General features: G+C 36.8%; 1 long non-coding RNA gene across 13 annotated transcripts in view; it reads left to right on the forward strand.

The window, feature by feature from the left end:
- The window catches only part of LOC100992117 (uncharacterized), an 843804-nt gene that overhangs the window by 681558 nt on the left and 141172 nt on the right, over positions 1–21074 (forward strand). Inside the window, exon 10 of one of the 13 annotated variants that reach the window (XR_010112488.1) lies at positions 4805–4926. The exons of the other annotated variants lie outside the window; for them this stretch is intronic. This is a non-coding gene — a long non-coding RNA (uncharacterized LOC100992117). The remainder of the gene's footprint in view (positions 1–4804; positions 4927–21074) is intronic. 13 annotated transcript variants of the gene reach the window in all.

The following is a 21074-nucleotide window of genomic DNA, read 5'->3' on the forward strand; positions in this document are numbered from 1 at the left end:
TTGAAATATTCCCAAACAAAAATCTAGATCTCAAAGCTAGTCACACCATGATCCATCATATCTTAGCTACTTGCAAGTCATCAGCAGTTTACCATGATTTACACTTAGTAACCATGTAAACATAAGTGACACTCCTAATTATCATGACTAATCTAGAATCATCTGGCTTTTTTTTAAGTAAGAAAAATTAGGTTAATAAAACAGTGTGTCTCTTTTTCACTATCTCTCTCTCTCTCTCTCTCTCTATATATATATATATATATATATATGTTTTTTTATTTTTTTTATTTTATTTTTTTGAGACTGAGTTTCACCCTTCTTGCCCACGCTAGAGTGCAATGATGTGATCTTGGCTCACTGCAACCTCGGCCTCCCAGGTTCAAGAGATTCTCCTGCCTCAGCTTCCCAAGTAGTTGGGGTTACAGGTGTGCACCACCACACCTGGCTAATTTTGTATTTTTAGTAGAAATGGGGTTTCTCCATATTCGTTAGTCTGGTCACAATAAATAAATTTTATAGATGTTACTTTTCAGTTTGTTACAACAGCAAGTTCAGATAGAGTCCATTTTAAAAGATTTAAGAGTTTAAAATATTATACCCATTCTCCTATTTTATTATATTATTTATTTATGTGTTTATATATTTATTTTTAGAGACAAGATCATGTTCTGTTGCTCAGGCTGGAGTGCAGTAACACAATCATAGCTCACTATAACCTCAAACTACTGGGCTCAGGAGAGCCCCCCACCTCAGCCTCTCGAGTAGCTTGGACTACGGGTGTGCACTGGCTAATTTTTAATTTTTAAAAATTTGTTGTAGCAATAGTGTCTTGGTATGTTATCCAGGATAGTCTTGAACTCCTGGCCTCTAGGGGTCCATCTGCCTCGGCTTTCCAAAGCTTTCGGATTACAGATGTGAGCCACCGCGACTGGGCTTATTATCCTTTTTAAGTAAACATTTTTGATGGTGAAAATACATGGAACATATGACCAAATTCAATAATTATAATGTATATAATGTTACTGAAGGATGGATATAACAGAAAGTTAAGACTTGAGGTCTGATATAAGACAGCCTGCCTGAGTTCAAGACCAAACTCTTCCTCAGATGGGCTGTGAGACAGTGATCAAGATATTGACCTCTTTTAAAATCTCCGCTTTTTCATCTGTAAAATGTAAATTAAAAATACCTTGTGCTATATGGTTGTTGGGACAATTAATATGCTAAAAGAGCACATGGGAATACACACTGATATTGCCTTAAATTAATAACTTGCATTTTAGGTTGTTTTTGGTATTATAGTAATATTTGATAGTTTTTCCTAAAACAAAAAAATTAACATATTTTTATTTGTGGTTGAAGAAGTAATTTTAGCTCTTGACTCCAAGATGGTGATAATAGGATATTCTGCACTATGTTTTTTTTACCTTTAGCAACTCAATTTTTAATAAACAATAAAACAAGCAAGTTATTCTAACATATGGTTAACTTTGCTAACGGTGTCCACAATTTGTTTCACTACTTATAAAGAAATAAGTACGGGAATTTATACCAAGGGACAGAAATAGAAAAAGAAAAGAAAATTCTTGCACAGTATATTTCATCTGATCTGGGAAACTTAAACCTTTTAAATACGTTTATCTAGTAAAATCAGGTTTAATCCTTTAATTGTGTCCCAAATATGAGCCAATAGGTTTAATAGAACATTGTGAAAATGCACATTTTTCCATACCCTGATTTTCATCTGTTTTTTTATAGGAACAAATGGTCCAGTAACCACTCTTGAGGTTGGCTGTCCTCAAACTAACTCAGCGATGCAGTCTCACATTTCTGAGTTTAGCAATCTGGAGACATATGGGGAACGTGTGAGCTGGTCAGCAATCAGCAGTGCTTGATTCAGTTGCAGAATATCAATTAAGGGAGAGAATAAGCTAATGTTCCTTCCACCAGAGAAATGACTAGAATATTATGTCTCCCTTAGCCTACTCAGTGACAGCTGACTTGTGCCCATAAACTTTGGTGCATGGACCTATTAGTTCAGCAACTTCAATAAGCTTTATTTTCAATAATGTACTCAAGCTGTGACTTTGCCATAATTTTCCCCACAGGTATTCGTATTTGGAGTGATCTACTGTGTGTAGTGATATTGGCACACTCTATAACACAATCTTGAAATCGCCGTACACAATTTATTAAAAGCTGTGTGACTGTGCTCTAAAGATGATCCTACTGTTAAGTGACTTTGAGTGCTGAGCATTCTTCATTCATGACAGGAAAAAACACCTACGCTCTGAAATGTCTGGATTTTGTGTAAAAAGATAGAGAGAAAGAGATGGAAGAAAGAGAGAGAGAGAGAGCACACAGAGAGCTTTTCCCTGTTTACATTTTCATCTTGTGTCTACTGGATTGATCCTGTACTTGATGTCAGCTCACCAGGCTGACAGCAATTCTAGCAGAGAGACAAGGAGTTAGAGGGGCTTTGATTCATCCCCTCCCCCTAACTCCCTGCCTGTCATTGTCTGCTCCTGAGTAAGCAAAGTGAATGTGGTCAGAGAGGTCTGGGGCTGCTGGAGCTATGTTTTCCAATCTCAGGGGCAGCGACCTTCTCATCAACAAATCCATGCAAGCATTTGATGCATTATGCCGCTTTTTACTCACAAGTTTTGTTCTTCACTAGAGAAGCACTCAGCCCAAATAAGATAATTCACCATGGAATTGTGTGTGTGTGTGTGTGTGTGTGTGTGTGTGTGTGTGTGTGTGCGCGTAGATAAAGTGATAGATTGAGAGTATAGAGGTTTTTTTAAGCCTTCATCTGTATTTTTATAATGTTAATTTTCCCCTTCCCCCATAGTTCTTCCAAAAACTGCTCTGTGATGTGATCACAAATACTCATGTGCATAAATTCCCATTATCATAATAGGGGCACTGCAGTGAGGCTTCTCCTGAAAATAAATTACTCTGTAGAATATATTAGGAGGACTAAACCCAAACAAGCTAAATTGTGTGTTCTCCCATCCTGTAAGTTAAGCATTTGAAGATACAAAATCAATTGCATTTTTCATTTTATGTTTATTTTCTTGTTTTCTTTGCTTCATATATGGTCTATCTATTATCTCTCTCTTTCTCTTTCCCTCTCTCTTAAGATAGAAGACATTTCAATTATTACATTTTTTTCTTTCAAGTGCCTTTATCATTCTTTTTAGCTGCCCCTTCTTTTCAACACATTGTAGTCCATGTCAATAGTCTTGGTTGACTTCAAACACATGAATATGCATGTTTTCAAAGGAAGAGAGGTGCCCACTAGGCACATTTATCATGGGCAGGTCTAAGGGCACAGAACAGGCTGAAAGTGTGGGGTCTATGTCCTGACATTGCATAGGCTTGAGTTAGTCACCCACTTTGTATCCTCTCTCCCATTTCTAAAACTAAGGCAAGACCAGCCTTCCTACAAATTTTCCAAGGATGGTGTTAACACAGATGAAATAATCCACAGGAAAGCACTATAGGCTTTAGGATAACAAAGACTATTAAATTCAAGATGATTCCAGTAAATTGTCTTCATTCTTGAATTTCTGGTAAATATTTGTTAGCAACTTTTGGGTATGCTTGTAGGTTAGTTAAAAAGTTTAAACTACTAAGGAAGTGATTACAATTAAGCTGTATTCAAAAAGGTCATCGTTTTCCAATGTCTGAGTTACAGCAGCATTCTACCCTTAGGAATGAAAGTTACTGAGAATATTGAAATCACCTTTTAAATGACCCAGAGGTAACAAGGCCTGTCTTGTTCCCCCGCTGTTGGTAACCACCATTGTCATTGATTCAAGGGTAGACAGTCAGCTAATTAAGAATTACCTTTGATGACATCTGGATTAATTAAAAAATGTATAAAATCTTACTTGATGTGTTTTAGAAACTGAGCTTTGAGGGGTTTTATTTTGAATTTAATATGAGCTTGAGTTTGTGAGTCAAATGGATACATTAAAATATCTTTAAGTTAAGGTCGAAACTTGTTTAAGATTATGCTTGGCATGAAAGACATAAGGCAGCCTTAGCCCCTTCATGAATATATCATACAAATGCTTTTCAAGATCCTATGCATCTTGTCTTCTCCGAGGCCAGCTCCACTCAGCTTTTTACTGATTTATAAAAGAGACCCTCAGATATAAAAGTTGGTATTGGACCAAATAAAGAGGTTCATGAGAATTGTAGTCATTTTTCAGATGTGTATGTTACTTTATAAAATGTATTTGCTCCATTGTTATCTATCAGGAATGGTAATTTTTTACATCAATTCCAGCACTTATGTTGCTTATGCCATTTTCATGTCCTGGCTGGCTGGAAAGTGCCTGCATACTGGACTTTTCAATGACATACAGATACAAAAGCAAATTCCCTCAAGTCAAGCGGAAAAGGATTTAAAACTCACTGTGCATCCCTGTTGGAGCAAGACAGCCTATTGCAAAAACAAAGAGTGAAGAGAAAATTCTATCCTTGGAAGCTTCTCAACAACACAACCACAGCTTTTCATGTAATAGCTCCAATGTTCCCACTACAGCCATTAAAAATGTAATGAAACAAATCACTTGCTATTCATCACAATTATGATAGATGGAATCCAACTGGACTAACTTGGGGGAAAAATCACATCTCAAAATGGATCCATTTCAGAAAATAGCAAAGTGTGAGGAGTAGGGATAACACTTATTTCCCATAAACAATATAGTCTGGCATTTGATCTATCTAAACCAATAGATTACTGTCTTGATATATCTTTCCCCTGCAATTTTGTCTTTTATTTTATTAGGACTAGTGAAGAATTTCTTGCTGCCTGTGTGAATGAGAGAACTAGTTTGGGACCACATAGAATGTAATAGTGAGATAAATATAGTAAACCAGTGTGAGTACCACTCATTCTTCACTCTGCAGGTAACTATTCTTGATTTCTTTGGTTTTCATTCTTCCATTGGGTTTCTATATTCCTACCACTTTCAGAAATCTCCAGAAGTATTAATAGGGGTAACAGTTGTCACAGTATTCAAGTAATAATAATGGAGACCTATATTGAAAGTAGATAATACACTGTATTAAACAAGATATATGGCCAGTAGCTTTATGATACTCATCGGAAGTCAGTTCTATTTCAAAAATTATGCCCATGGGTTTAAGCATCTCCCCATCTTCAGAGGGAAAAAAATTAGTGCAGAAGGTGCTGAACTTAAATTGATTTATGGGACAAAATATAATAATAATTTTAGCTATCACTTCCTAAATACCCGTTATGCACCAGATAAGCACCCATGCATTATCTGAATCTTTACTGCACTCCTATAGTCGTAGTAGCTCTTTTGTAAACCTCCTTTCATACGTGAGGAAACCGAAGTTCACAAATGCAAAGAGATTTTCGAAACAGCGAATGTGCTAGTAAATTGACAGAACTTGAATTAGAATACCGGAGTGTCTTTCTCAGGGTCCATGCCTTTAATTAACCAAGGTTGCTCAAGTTGGATAATTCTTGCATCTTTAAGAATATACATGCACATCAGTTAGCCACCCAGCATTAATCGTAGTGGCAGTACTTGTTTAACACCATAGGCTTAAAATTAAATTCTATCCCTTTTGAAAGCAATGGGCACCAATCTATTCATCAACATAAATCATAACTGGCACTGACATCCTATGGGCAGGATCTAGTTATAAGGTTGTCAGGCAGATCATTCAGAATTATATATGTATTATCATTGAAATGGAAACATAAACTGGAAAAAAGTAATTGTAGTAATATTCAACCTCTGAGAATATGATCTACATTTCTAGCTGGAGCAACTATTCTCTCTACTTTCCTGAACACAGGAGACCCTTAGAGCTGAGTGCTGTGGCTGCATTTTGGAAAGTAGAAGGTGAAAATGTGCTGATTCTTCTGAACAGAGGCGTGTTGCTTTCCTAAGACACATATCTTGTATAAACACATGTCATCACTGACTCCTAAGCTAAATAGCTGCCATCACAACTTTAGGGAAAGTGGATTTCTAGCCAGAGGGATATGAGTAGACACAAAAATCCAAGCCTGAAGGTATCTTTCCCTCTTTTTACTTCTCATTTAAGTAGCAGACATTCTGAAAAAGGCATGAATTTTAGGAAATGGCTTCACTGTTGCAGAAATAGCAGGAAAAAATTAAATAAATGCTTGAAATGCAAATGAATTTAAATTTCATTCATGGGCAACAAAAATCTAGTAGATGCATGTGAAAGGAGAGGAAAGTGTTTCGTACAAACTTGGGTCAAAGAGATTATTTTGAAGTAACACATTGGTTTGACTGGAAAAGCAAGATGAGGCAAGGCACAAAGAGCCCTCACAGGAAAGGAACTATGGTGGTTCTATGTTCTCAAAAAAGGTGAGCACCTTGCCCTTTGCGGGTGCTAATAAATATTAATAAATGGGATAAGCAATGCGGTTTCAATGGCCCAAATTAAGAAATAACTAATTTCTGAATAAGGATTTGGTGCTAGAAATTGCTTATACTTAGAACATTTTGGGTGCTCCAAAAATAATGATTAAATAATAACCAGAAGGGTGTATCTAATTAGCTTCCTCTCATGAGAAATGTTTTAAAAGCGGTTAAAGAAGGTTTTATGCTGGAAAATGAAGAACTTAAAAGAGTGATAATTATTCCCTAGAGAAGCCCAGGGGAATGTTAGGGCGATAAAGCTAAGGGTACACACAAACATTGAAATGAGGTTCTGTACCCCAACTTTTGAATGAGGGAAACCCTGCCTCTAATTTTTAAAAAGGTTCATCCCATTGCATAAACATCCAAGCAAGAAGAAAGATAATTATTTCTCCTTGAAAGACCAAACTACTGAATCAAGGTCTCCACCCAAGTCTCTGCCCATCTTCATCACTCTCTTATTGCTTTTTCTAGCACATTTTGTTTTCTAATTCAAATCTAACTATAAAGACTGGAAAGGATTTACCAAGTTGAAGATAGAAATGACAGATTGTACAGCAACTTGATCCAGAAAATGAAAGAGATAAACAGACATCAGAAACAAGTAAAAGACAACAAACAAACATGCTTCCCATAGTACACAAGAGGACTAAACTGTTTCATAACTCATTCTGAAAATGGAATATGGAAGTCAGGCTAATTATTGAAGTCACTAATTTTCTAATACCTCAGTTCAGGTGGACATACATAGGATAACAAAACAAAACAAAACAGCACAGTGGTTTACAGTTGTGGTAAATTACCAATGAGTTTCAAATTTCCTGAGCTCCCCAATTTGAGTTGAGAACTTCCTCTTTTGTGCCCAAATACATCTTTATGTTCTACTTTTATTATAGTACATTTTCCACATTGATTTGTTTATATTTTAGTTATGCCCATTATACTGTAATCTTTCTGAGTGCACTGACCATATCTTATTCATGTTTAACCTATCCTGGGAAATAGCTGGCTCAATAATTGTTTGTTGAAATTAATTGAACCAAATTAAAATGATAGCACAGGTTTAAAATATTAACTAATCCCAATTGGTTACTCCATGTTACCCACAGGACTTAATTATGATTCTTATATAGCCTTGCTATTCAGAGTGGTCCACAGAACCAACAGCAATGGCATCATCTAGGAGCTTGTTAGAAACAGAGACTTGATTCTGAGACCCCATTCCAGACCTACTGAGTCAAAATCTGCATTTTAACAAGACCTCCAGGTGATTCATCTGCACATTTGAAGTCTGAGAAGTATATTTATTGCATGTCTATCATGTGCAAATAATGGTGCAAGGCAACATGAATATAATGAAAAACAAGATGTACAGTCCTTGATCTGTTACATCTTGCATTTCTAGCAAAAAAAGATAAATGATAATATCTTTTTCATGACGGATTATTTAATTAATATATGATTGCTCTGTTGGAGAAATATAGGAGCTATGGGAGACAGATCTAGCCTGGGGAACATGGGAAGGTTTTCACGAGAAACTGATATTTGAAACTGAAAAATGAGTAAGAGTTAACTAGAGAAAAGCCCAATAAATGGAAGAAGGGCTTCTAGTAGAGGGGACTGCAGATATGAAGATTCTGAGTTGAAGTATGGCATATTGGAGGAACTTAGTAAATGTAACTGTAGGTCAAAGAGTGGGGTAGATAGTGGGGATATATCATTCAGGACATTGAAGATAATGTTTGAAGATTTTGATTTTGATACTGAAAGCATTGAGAAGCTATTGAAAAGTGCTAACCATGGTAATATGATATAAATATATTTTAAGACAAATAACTGGCTACAGTACAGAAGATAGAAGAAACTTAAGGACAAATGATGCAAGACTGTTCAGCTGGGCCGTTCTCTGATTCGCATGGTGGTAATTAGAGTAGCTGCATCTGGAAGATCTCCTTCCAAGATATTACATATCTGCTGCCTTTGTTTATCTATCTATCTATCCATCCATCTATCTATCTATCTATCCATCCAGTCACCTATCAATCTTTTGATCTTTTCCTCTCCCCTAGAGGACATATTATATCTTTCAGTGCCTTTCCATATAGCTTGGGCTTCTAACAGGATGCTAGCCTTGAGGTTCTAAGAGTGAATGCTCCAAAAAACAATAAGTAAGTGCTTCCAGTTTTTAAAGACTTGAGTCTAGAAATTGCAAAACAGGAATTAAAGCACTCAGAGAAGCCAGCCTAGATTCATGGGAAGAGGATTTAGACCACACACCTCTAAAGGAGAAGAAAATAATCTTTAATTTTTAATTTAATCTTTTTCTTTTTCAACTTTTATTTTAGATTCATGCTGTACATGTGCAGTTTGTTATCTGGGTATATGCATGATGCTGAGGTTTGAGTTATAAATGATCCCATCACACAGATACTGAGAAAAGTCCCCAACAGTTTTTCAACACTTACCCCATTTTCTCCCTTCCTCATCTAGTAGTCCCCGGTGTCTACTGCTCCCATCTTTATGAGTATCCAATGTTTAACTCCCACTTGTAAGTGAGAACAAGCAGTATTTGGTTTTCTGTTCCTGGGTTAATTTGCTTAGGATAATGGCCTCCAGCTGCATCCATGCTGCTGCAAAGGACATGATTTTATTCTTTTCTGTAGCTACGTAATATTCCGTTGTGTATATGTACCACATTTTCTTTATCCAATCCACCATTGATGGGCACTAGGTTGATTCCATGTCTGTGCTATTGTGAATGGTGCTGCGATGAACATGCAAATGCATGTATCTTTTTGGTAGAATGATTTGTTTTCTTTTGGATATATACCCAGTAATGGAATTGCTGGGTTAAATGATAGTTGTTTTAAGTTCTTTGAGAAATCGCCAAACTGCTTCCCACAATGGCTGAGCTAATTTACATTCCCACCAGGAGTGTATAGCATTCCCTTTTCATTGCAAACTTGCCAACATCTGTTGTATTCTGAGTTTGTAATAATAGCTATCCTGACTAGTGTGAGATGGTATCTCATTGTGGTTTTGATTTGCATTTCTTTAATGATTAGTGATGAGGAGCATTTTTAATAAGTTTGTTGGCCACTTATATGTCTTCTTTTGAGAAGTGTCTGTTCATGTCTTTTGCCCACTTTTTTTTAACAGGGTTGTTTATTTTTTGCGTTTTCAATAGTTTAAATTCCTTATAGATCTGGACATTAGGCTTTTGTCAGATTTGTAGTTTGCAGATGTTTTCCCCCATTCTGTAGGTTGTATGTTTATTCTGTTGATAGTTTCTCTTACTGTGCGGAAGCTGTCTAGTTTAATTAGGCTCCATTTGTCAATTTTTGTTTTTGTTACAATTGCTTTTGAGGACTTAGTCATAAATTCTTTCCCAAGGCTAATGTTCAGAATGATGTTTCCTGGGTTTTCTTCTAGGATTCTTATAGTTTGATGTCTTACATGTAAATATTCAATCCATCTTGAGTTAATTTTTTCTATGGTTAAAGGTAGGGAACCAGCTTTATTCTTCTACATATGACTAGCCTGTTATCCCAGCATCATTTATTGAATAGACAGTCCTTTCCCCCTTGCTTATTTTTGTCAATTTCATCAAAGATTAGATTACTGAGGTGTGTGGCTTTATTTCCAGGATCTTTATTCTGTTTCATTGGCCTATGTGTCTGTTTTTGTATCAGTACCATACTGTTTTGGTTACTGTAACCTTATATTATACTTTGAATTCAGGTAATGTGATGCCTCTGGCTTTTTTCTTTTTGCTTAGGATTGCTTTGGCTATTTGGCTCTTTTTTGGTTTCATATTATTTTTAGAATAGTTTTTGCCAATTCTGTGAAAAATGATGTTGGTTTGATAGGAATGGTATTGAATTTGTAGATTGCTTTGGGCATTATTGACCATTTTAACAACATTGATTCTTCCTGTCTGTGAGCATGGAATGTTTTTCCATTTGTTTGTGTCATATATGATTTCTTTTGGCAGTGCTTTGTAGTTCTCCTTATACAGATCTTTCATCTCCTTGGTTAAATGTATTCCTAGGTATTTTACTTTTTTGTAGCTATTGTAAATGGGATTGTATTCTTGATTTGGCTCTCAGCTTCAGTGTTATTGGTATATAGAAATGCTACTAAATGCCACTGATTTATATACATTGATTTTTATCCTGAAGTTTTGCTAAAGTCCTTTACCAGTTCCAGGAGCCTTCTGGTGGAGTATTTAGGGTTTTCTAAATATAGAATTGTATCGTCCATGAAAAGAGATAATTTGACTTTTTTTTTTTTTCTATTTGGATGCTTTTATATCTTTCTCTTGCCTAATTGCTCTGGCTAGCACTCCAGTATTTTGTTGAATAGAAGTGGTGAGAGTAGGCTTCCTTGTCTTGTTTCAGTTCTCAAGGGGAAGGAAGACGCAAATAATTTGAGGTTACCTTTAATCTACCATAGAAACTAAGTTGATGTTTATGAGACTAATATGGCTTTTGTCACCCAAGATCAAGATCTGCTTCTAAGTTGGACGAGACAACCATTAGGTGAATCTAAAGCCAAAGTGAGTCAGATATGTCCATTCCCTGATGGCTGGGAGATGGTCCTATTTCCCAATCTTGACCGTCAAATGATCCCAAACTGAACTGTAACTCTGAAGGAAATGACCTTGGCTTTGTTATCTGCAGTCTTATTTCCCATGTATTTTTTTTTATATCCTAAAATGACCTCACCAGTGTTCTCCAGTCATCGGTGACCTACCCATTATCTTTATATGATTTTTCTGAGTAAATTACCCAGAGCTGATTTGTTTTGCCTGAAATACAGAATCCCGATCACTACAGCAGTTCAAGCAAGAGTTGTTATAATCTGTGCTCAATGGTGACAATGGAAAGGGAAATAATTTAGCAGATGGTAAGAATGTTAAGTAGATCAAATAGATTGGTAATAGTATTAGACGAAATATGAGAATGATGGAAAAGATTGGCTACTGTCTGGACGATAGTGCCATTCATTGAGATATGGAAATTGGAGGAGAGTGAAATTTAAGGATTCGTCCATGTTTTAAGTTTTGAATATGTTGATGTTGAAGTACTTGTGAGAGATCCAAATCAAGATGTTGTGTAGACAGTTATACATATCATTTGTAGTTCAAATGTGAAGTCTGTACTAGAAATAGAAATAGAAATATGGGAATAGCTAGCTTATACATCTTAAATAAAACTATGTGTATGGATGAGTGACCCTGGAATGAAAAGACAGACTTCTTCCTCTATATCTGTTTCTGTAAGTAGACTTTTATTTGAATAGAGAACATTTCTCTATAGCCTTGTCTCTTGAGTTTCTCTTCACTCTGCATTATTGCTTTAATGTTGCCTATTATGAGAAATCTTATTGTGAGAGCCAAAGTGGCTCTTCTCAGAAATTTCCAAAACTGGTTATTCTTCAAGTAGCAAAAGACATTCACAGCTTAATGCAGAAGTAAGGTGAGTGCTGTCTTTTCAACCTCTGGCTCCCTAGATTCCAGACAGCATTGTTCGTACCCAGAATCTAAGGAAGACTCTTGTGAAAACTCCTCTTGAAATTTTGGAGTTTCTAGTTAAGAGTTTGTTAAGTACAAAATGGCAAAATATCTTCTAATAATTCCTGACAGATCTTGATCTTTTATTTTTCTGGAGTAGAAGACTTGTCTGAGATAGAAAAGTCACGTAAATAAGTCACGTAAATAAATTAGGTATGCTCTCTTGTAGTTAAAATAGATCAGTAGAAATTCTGCTTAATTCCATTGAAGGGTCACCATCCACGCAAGGCATGGAAGCCAGACTTCTTTATTAAGGACTTGATATTTTTGTTCCAAGTGAGGAGGCTCTGGGAACTAATTAATGCTAATCAAACTTAAGCATGATTGATAAGTGAGAATCTCAATTTACCCACTTGTACTGAGTCATAAATATATATGTTGACTGAGGTACAATCCTCTCTCATGCAGTAATTGGTCTTTGGGAAACAAAATTACTAAACAAAATTTACGTGGTGAATATAGGGTGATATTTTCTAAAATGTTCTCTTGGTGGAATGCAAATTTCAATTTACATTAAACGTGTTATTATTACTCCCCTTCCACTAAAAACAGTTTTGGTGATCAAGCAGTTTTAAAAATTAACCAAATTAGAATGAATACCCCCAAACTCAGTGGCTTAAAACAACAGCACTCTATTATTTCTTAAAGTTTCTGTGTGTTGGAAATTCAGAAAAGGCTTGGCTGGGCAAGCCTTGGGATCACGCATGCATTTTCGATGATATGATTGCTGGGGTTGAAGAGCAGATATCTAGTGTGTGCAGGTACTGGCCAGGCATCTCTTCCTCTCTTAATGTAGTCTCAGAGCTTCTCCATGCAATCTTTTTATATGGGCTGATTTGGGCTTCCTCACAGTACGGCAGCCTTACCACGGCCAAGCTTCAATATTGAGACTCTTGGTTTTAGGAGGAGTATTTCACCAAATAAAGTTAAAATTGCAACACATTTTCTGACCTAACTTGGAAAGTCACTAAGTATCACATCCACTGCCTTTTGTTGGTTTCAAGCAAGTCATAACCCTGCCTAGATTTTAGGGAAGAAAAGACCCATCTCTTAATGAGGGAGATATCAAAGTCACAATTCAGAATAGCACTTAGAATGGGAGATAATGTTGCAGCCATCTTTGGAAATAGTCATCCCTCGGTATCCACAGGGGATTGGTTCCAGGACTTCCCTCAGACACCGAAATCCATGCATGCTTATGACCCTGAAATAAAATGGCATAGTATTTGCATATAACCCATGCACATCTTCCTGTATACTTTAAATTATCTCTAGGTTATTTATAATACCTAATACCATGTAAATGCTAGGTAAATAGTTATACTGTATTTGCTATTTGTATTTTTTAAATTGCTATAATTTTGTTTTTGTTTTCCAAATATTTTTGATATGCTATTGCTTGAATCTGTGGATGCAGAACCTGGAGACATGGAAAGCCAACCGTAGCATGTCACAGCAGCTGTGGAAGAATGGTCATGTTAGATAACATCTCAGTCTCAGATACTTCACATTGAGGAGGAGGAGAAATACAGAAGAAAACTTCCTGCTTTGAGCCTCAACAAATCTATTACAACAAAAGAATAGCTATTAGATAACATTTATCAATCAAGAATGACTTGAATATCCTTTTTTCTTTGCCCTCAATCTTTATTTCACCTTTCTGTTTTCATATTATTAACCATTTTGCACATCTATCTCTCATTTTTCATGATTATAAATTCCATCTATAAGCTGACAACTCTCAATATCTCAAGCCTAAACTTCTCTCCCAAACTCCAGACTTACAGATTGAACAGCCTGTCCAAAACTAAGCTCCTGATATTACTCCTGTGAAGGGTTAAGCTTCTTTTTTTTCCATTTTTATTTTAGGTTTGGGGGTACATGTGCAGGTTTGTTACATCAGTAAATTTGTGTCACAGGAATTTGTTATACAGATTATTTCATCACCCAAGTATTAAGCCTAGTACCCATTAATTATTTTCCCTCATCTTCTCCCTCCTCCCACCCTCCCCCCCTCCAATAGGCCCCCAGTGTATGTTATTCCCCTCTATGTGTCCATGTGTTCTCATCATTTAGCTCCTATTTTTAAGTGTGAATATGCAGTATCTGGCTTTCTGTTCCTGTGTTAGATTGCTAAGGACAAAGGCCTCTGGCTCCATCCATGTTTCCATGTTGCAGCAAAAGACATGATTTCATTTTTTTTTTTTTTTTTTTTTGAGATGGAGTCTCGCTCAGTTGCCCAGGCTGGAGTGCAGTTGCGCTATCTTGGCTCACTGCAAGCTCTGCCTCCCGGGTTCACGCCATTCTCCTGCCTTAGCTTCCTGAGTAGCTGGGACTACAGGCACCCGCCACCACTCCTGGCTAATTTTTTTTATTTTTAGTAGAGATGAGGTTTCACCCTGTTAGCCAGGATGGTCTCGATCTCCTGACCTTGTGATCTGCCCACCTCGGCCTCCCAAAGTGCTGGAATTACAGGAATGAGCCACCATGCCCAGCCGATCTCATTCTTTTTATTGTGCATAGTATTCTATGATGTATATGTACCACAGTTTCCTTAAAGATTGGCAAGGTTTAGGTCCAAATTGCTTCTTTTCTTGATAAGTTCTAAACTTATCTCAGACTCACTTATTCTTTGGCCTGTTGTTCTCTAACTGTGGTCTCCACACGAGGAATATCAGTATTACCTGAAAACTAGAAATGCATATTCTTGGGATAACCCAGATCTACTGAATTAGAAATTCTGAGGGTAAGAGCCAGCAATTATGTTTTAACAAACCCTCCTTATGACTCTCCTGCGCACACAAGTTTGTGAACCACTGCCTTAGGCTGTGTGTTTCTGAAATCTGAGAGCTGTTAAGTAATATCTTCTTTATCCTCCATCTCATATTTCTGTTTTTCATTTCCCTTTAGTTTGACTAACCTAATGTTTATAAGTTATAAAATCTTTTGTAATTGCCAGTAGACAGAGCAGAATCCCATTCATATGCTTCTCAGTTTGCAACAGAAAAACATAATTTTCTCTTTTTTCACCTGCCTTCGGGTTGTAATACTGGCGTGGACCATTGACATCTCAAATTTTCTATATCCTCAGGCTTTCCTATCTTGGCCGGTAACAACCTTACCCTTCTAGCATCTTTGCTCTACCTGAATAGATCCAGACTCCAACCACAGCTCACCACCTCCACCGCCACCGCCTCCATATGATTCACCCACAGTAACTTCCACCTGGATGATTGTTGGCAGGTCTCCCTTTGTCTGTCCTTGCCTCCCTAGTCTATTCTCATCATAGCAACCCAAGTGTTCCCTTTGCAACATAAATCAGATCACATCACACCCCTGCTCACAAGCTGTTAGTGAGACACTTCATTTTTCTCAAAAGAAAAGCCAAATTCTTTTTTTTTTCTTTACAACTTTTATTTTGGAATCAGAGAGTACATGTGCAGGTTTATTACATGGGCATGTTGCGTGATACTGAGGTTTGGGGTATAGATGATTCTGTCACCCAGGTAGTAAGCATTGTACCAAATTAGTAGTTTTGCAGCCCACGTCTTCCTCTAGTAGTCCCCAGTGACTATTGTTCCCAATTTTATATCCATGTGTACTCAGTTTTTAGCTCCCACCTATAAGTGAGAATATGTAGTATTGGGTTTTCTATTCCTGCAGAATTCATTTAGGATAATGGCCTCAATTCTATCCATGCTGCTACAAAGGACATGATTTCATTCTTTCTTGTGGCTTCGTACTATTCCATGGTGTATATGTACCCCATTTTTTTAATCCAGTCCATTGTTGATAGCAACCAAGATTGAGTCCATGTCTTTGCTATTGTGAATAGCACTGCCATAAACATGAAAACGCATGTATTTTTTTGGTAGAACAATTTAATTCCTTTGGATATATACCCAGTAATGGGATTGCTGGGTTGAATAGTAATTCTGTATTAAGTTCTTTGAGGAATCTCCTACCTCTCTTCACAGTGGCTGAGCTAATTTGCATTTCTACCAACAGCGTAAAAATGTTCCCTTTTCTCCGCAGCCTCACCAGCATCTGTTATTTTTTGACTTTTTAATAATAGCCATTTTGACTGGTGTTAGGATGGTTTCCCATTGTGGCTTTGATTTGCATTTCTCTAAGAATTAGTGTTGATGAGCATTTTTTTTCATACATTTTTTGGCCACTTGAGAATGTCTTTTGAAAAGTTTCTCAAAAAAATGAGCATGTCTTTTGTCCATTTTTTAATTGAATTATTTGTTTCTTGCTTGTTGATTTAAGTTCCTTGTAGATTTTTGATACAGACCTTTGTTGGATATATAGTTTGCAAATGTTTTCTCCCATTCTGTAGGTTGTCTGTTAACTCTGTTGATAGCTTCTTTTGCTGTGAGATGCTCTTTAGTTTAATTAGGTCCCACTTGTCAATTTTTCTGTGATTTTACAAGGTGATACATGGTCATCCTTGCCCCTTATCTCAGACCTTCTCTCTGACTTCCTTCCCTCCCCTTTTGCTCCAGACACACTGGTAGTCTGCTATTTCTCTAGTGTTACCTGCCTGCATAAGGGAAGAAAGGAAACAGCCTGAGGACTTTCTTCGTGCAGTCAACACAGGAGAAGAAGTGGGGCTTTGAGAGGAACTTAAACTTTAATGGAAGGAACTGCTGAGTCAGAAACAAGCCTATATAGCAGGTCACATGACAGTAATTTTCCCCAGAGCTATATTGGTCAGGCAATGAAATAGGATGATCTTTCTGTTTTTCCCTCTTCCTGTAGGTTCGTTTCTCTTTGCTATTATTTAAACATATCAGGCTTTGCTTAAACAAAGAAAGGTGTTTTTGAGAGCTCTATCCAGTGAGAATCACAAGTAAGCATTCATTTGATGGCCAATTATAAACCATTGACAACCAGATAAGTCAGAGTTTATTGTGTTGAAGGAAACCACAGGTGTAGTTCAGCTCTGCATTCTGGGAGTGTTAGAAAATCCTAGTTCTCTACATTTGGAATGGGACGAGTTGAGAATATGAGGATTAAGCACTAATCTGCCATTCATAGCTTGCTCTTTGAAAGAGCAGAAGCAAATAAAGGCTTTGATCAGTGCCGGAGTCGAAGAGCAGAACTACAGCCCTTTCGTACCCTTTGATTTGGAAACAGTCGCCCTTCACAGCGGGATTCAAAGCCTGGATCTTTACTCTTGGAACCTGTTTCTTGCTGTGAGCATGAACACTCCTGCACTTTGTTTCCAAAAGGATTCACTTAGACTTTAGACAGTGGTGAGTGCCTCTCCCCTTCCCCCCATCCATCCAAAGACAAAATTTCAAGTGACATTCAGTTCAGTTCTACTTTATATTCCTAGAGTAAAAGCCTCCATTCTGTTGGTGTAGGCTTCTATCTTTCTCTCTTTCCACCAGTGTGATATATTTATGGGATGAAATAATAAAATATATACTTTTTAAAAACTTTATTTTCACTCTCTAAGATCTAGAAGGCTCTCAAATTTGCCTTTTCAAAAACTACAGCTGCAAAAGTTGGTCCTCTATGGTTTACCTAGAAGATCTTACACAATTTCAGACCAGGAACTCCAAATTATTTGACAATGAGCAGCAAACATTCATGGGAACCCAATCGATGCTAGCTGTGGTGACAGTAATAATTATTAAAAAAATAAATAAAATTTCAGCCTAATGGGGAAGACAGACACAAACCATGGGATAAGTAGAATCACAGGAGGGTATGAGAGATGCCTTGAAAGCAGAGGTACTCAAGGAGCCCAGACTGGATCAGAGAAGGAGACCTAGAGCAGGGGATGCCTCAGTGAGAAATGAAGGGCTTATGAGGTTGCTAAGTTAATGTCTAATTTTATTTAGTAGGTTTCTAACCCTATTTCTCTGAGCCCTCCCAGGCTTTTATTTCTTAAATTGCAGTAATTATAGGATCCACTAAGATCTCTAAGTGTAATTAATCTAATTTTCTAAAGAAATGAAATAAAAACGATGTATTTTTAAAATATGTCAGAGCTGTAGTTTGGGGGTTTGTAGGTTTGTTTCTTTGTTGTCTTTCCGGAAAGGAAACTAGGCAGGGTTTTTGACAAGTTCTGTCAGCCCATGGGGATTCGACCTTAGGATCTGAAAACCATAAAAATCATACCGTAAAATGTGAATATACTTATTCTTTTTGTATATAAGTGATAACAAAAAGGGAAATGTGTGCTTCGTATCCTCAACACCAAGCACAGAGCTGGTGGATTTTGTATTCTGTTTTGTTGAGTGAGTAAGTGTCTTGTGATGCTTTGAGGATTTTCTTCTTCCTGGTTGAGAATATTTATTCTCTCATTATGGCAGTCTTCCCCCAATACACACACGTACCCGTATACACATACACACTCACAAACACACATATTTGAAATGTTTGCTAAACCAACTTAAATACTCGCTTTCTAATATATTTTCCTGAATGTTTCTAGCCCATATTCATCACTGTTATTAAAATTTTAAACTATAATTATTAGTACATCATCTTTCCCTCCACACCCCACTACAGACACACACACACACACACACACACTCACATACACACTTATACAGTCAATTCAGAAGTTCATATATTAGGGCTGGGTGTGATGGCTCATGCCTGTAATCCCAGCACTTTGGTAGACCAAGGTTGGGGGATCACTTGAGGCCAGGATTTCCAGACAAGCCTGGGCAGCATTTCAAGATACTATCTCTACAAAAAAACTTAAAAATTAGCCAGGTGTAGTGGCTTGTGCCTGTAGTTGTAGTTACTCAGGAGGCTGAGGCAAGAGACTAGCTTGAGTCCAGGAGTTCCAAGCTCTAGTGAGGTCTGATGATGTCACTGCATTCCAGCCTGAGCAACAGAGGAAGATACTGTCTCAAAAACAAGAAAAGAAGTTTATATAATATATTAGATTTTGTTCTCTAATTGTTTCATCTATATACTTCTTGTTCTCTGATGAGATTAAGCTTCTTGGAGTCAGGAATTAAGTCCCATATGCATTCTCACCTTCCTAGTGCACTTTGCCAAGGTGGCACTGTAGGCTTTATTAACTTTATACTGTCAACAAAAAGAATTAACCTTCCATCACATTTGCAAATATTCTCAGCAAGTATTCTCTCTACGTGGACACATTTGCCCAGTATCCACGTATACCTGTGCAAGCGCAAGCACATGCACACACACACACGCACACACACTCCTCTCTCTCTCACACTCTATCTCGCTCTTTCATATATACACACTTTCACACACTCACATCCTTTCACCACTCTCATGCACCACTCTGGTCTTCAGATTCTGCTTGCAGAGCTTTAGTCTACAGGCAGTGCCAAAAAATATATAACCACACATATCCCCTCTAAACTCCTCTGTCATATTATTATAAAACTGCTTCATTAGCCTCTAAAATCAGATATTTTTAATGTATTTTAACACATTCCTGGTGAGGTTAGTAGACTGCTACTTTGCCAATGGAACTTTGGAGAGTGAGGAGTTCAGAGACTTAATCAGGACATTGCAGGATGGTCCACAAAGGCTGCTCCACACAGTTCACACCATTGTACTACATGTTTATGGTTATTTATATATTGTAAAGTTTCTGATATTTTTGAACATCCTCATTCTTTTTAGTATTTTAAAATTCAACATTTATCTATAAAATATTATTTTGGACACATTATAATAGTAAATTTGACTACATTTTGAAAACTATAAAGTAATGCACAAATGTACAGTATTATGTTTCTAAGGAAGTTTGGCATCCATAACAAAGTCTGTACATCAGAACTGATCAAAATAGAACCTGTTTAATATTATTGTTCTTTTTGGATGATATTTATGTAGATAAAATTGATAGAAACTATCTGTAAAGTGATAGGTGATATGCTGACAATAAATCATTAGGTAAAATGTTCTAGCCTCCTACAGAAAGCTGAAATATTATAGCTATAAATTATAGATAACATATAATACACAAACTAATAATCATCTACATTTATACAAAATAATTACTTGCTGAGAATTTTGTTCTGGATTGTTTTCATTAGTGAATTAAGAATTAAAAAAAAAACAAAAACTCCCCCGTTCCATTCAGGGCATGGATTTTTTTACATCCTAAACAGCAAAAATATGTAGTTTTCAACTAATTGAAACAAATAAAATGGAATATCATTTATTCAGAGACCCCTGAATTGATTCTGGTGGCCAGTGCTGTATCTCTGTATTTTATATCTTGTTATTCACATACCATTGTTTCTATTACCAGAACTTCTTTATCTTAAAAAGAGAAAAAGTCTGATAGTTTAAAGAGAGAATTAACATGACAAAATTCAAAATGCTATTTTATAAACCCCATCTTCATTGAGGTAGTTTAAGGTGTCTTACTCGCTAGCCTAGAGTCACATGAGTGGAGAGGAAGTGTCATGTCTTTGTCATAGGTATCCTGATCATGTTTCCCTGAAGTTGCTCAACACCAGAAAACAGCTGTAGAAGACTGAAAGAGCTTGTAAACAGATGGGGTTTTCAAAATGGCCGAGGAAACAGAACATCTGACAAAGGTTTCACTGCATTGAAAGCATCTCAGGTTATTTGAAATACTATTTAACTTACCAAGATATGATTTACAAGAATATACTCATTTCATAAAAGCACATGCATCCTCCATATGTGTCCACTCTTACAGCTGCTCAAATCTTTGTGCTAATCTAAGGTTTACTTACTCTAACCACTGCTCTAACCTGAATCCAAGTATAGAATGGAGACTGCCCTCTTCGTCCCCTTTATTCAACTACACAACTGATGTCATTTGTTGCTTTATTCAAACCATGCAATACTTTTACTGAAAAGAGGTAAAATGCTGGGAATGCAGCTTACAAGGCTGAACAACTGGTAACTCTGCCAGTGCACTTTGCAAAGTCTGAAGGATATGCAGGCATGCTCAAGTACTGCAAAGAACCATATCTAACCTGTGGCTTGAAATAGGAGGACGCTGCAAGTGCTGTTTCACTATACCTGAATGATCTGTTTCTTATTCTTACAACAATCCACCTTGG

The sequence above is a fragment of the Pan paniscus genome, chromosome 5, assembly GCF_029289425.2.
Source record: "Pan paniscus chromosome 5, NHGRI_mPanPan1-v2.0_pri, whole genome shotgun sequence".
NCBI classification, from domain to species: Eukaryota; Metazoa; Chordata; class Mammalia; order Primates; family Hominidae; genus Pan; species Pan paniscus.